Source organism: Dromaius novaehollandiae, chromosome 10 (genome assembly GCF_036370855.1).
Source record: "Dromaius novaehollandiae isolate bDroNov1 chromosome 10, bDroNov1.hap1, whole genome shotgun sequence".
Classification (NCBI taxonomy): Eukaryota; Metazoa; Chordata; class Aves; order Casuariiformes; family Dromaiidae; genus Dromaius; species Dromaius novaehollandiae.
This window is the reverse complement of record NC_088107.1, coordinates 7,038,135-7,038,831: the sequence shown is the minus strand read 5'-3', so window position 1 is coordinate 7,038,831 and position 697 is coordinate 7,038,135.

Below are 697 nucleotides of genomic sequence, written 5' to 3'. Positions count from 1 at the left end.
TGCAGGAAAAGGTATGATGGGAATACCAGTCAAGGTAGAACTGAAGTGCCCCCAGGGACTTCAGTGTCCATCCAGGCTAAAAGAACTTGATGGCAGAAACGTGGACTCATCTAATGATCTGACCTTGATGCTCCCTTAAACTGAATGAATGCTTCTAGACAACCTGACTAGTTGCATGCATGCAGCAACTGTTGAACATGTGTGTTACAAGTCTGTGATGTTCCTAGATTCAGTACTATAGCGTGGCTATGCATCCATGAAACAGTGGGTCAAAGCTGCTCCCAGGAGCAGGACACCCCCCTTCAAGCCTGAATCTTGCACTAATTGCCACCTCAGCCCAAGCTTTGGCATTAGCTGGAGGGAGAGGACCTGAAGACAGTGCGGATTTTGTCCTGGGTCTGGTAAGAGTGGAAGCAGGGCCAAGTGCTCCAAAGGTAAGCCCACTAGCAGGTGTCCTGAATGTAGCTCCTCTCTGCCAGTGCAATGAGGAGCTGATAGACAGCAGGGTGGGTGGAAATAATGAAAGTTATGGAGCTCAGCTGTTGCTGAGTTGATTCCTCCCCTGCCCAGACAGTACATATACCCACCAAGGCAGCCTGGGAAGGTTTTGTTTCTTTTGCTGAGTCAAGTGGGTGATAGAAGTCCTGGTTCATTCTCCATCAGTTCATCAAGGTAGGACTAGTGGTGTGGTTTTGCT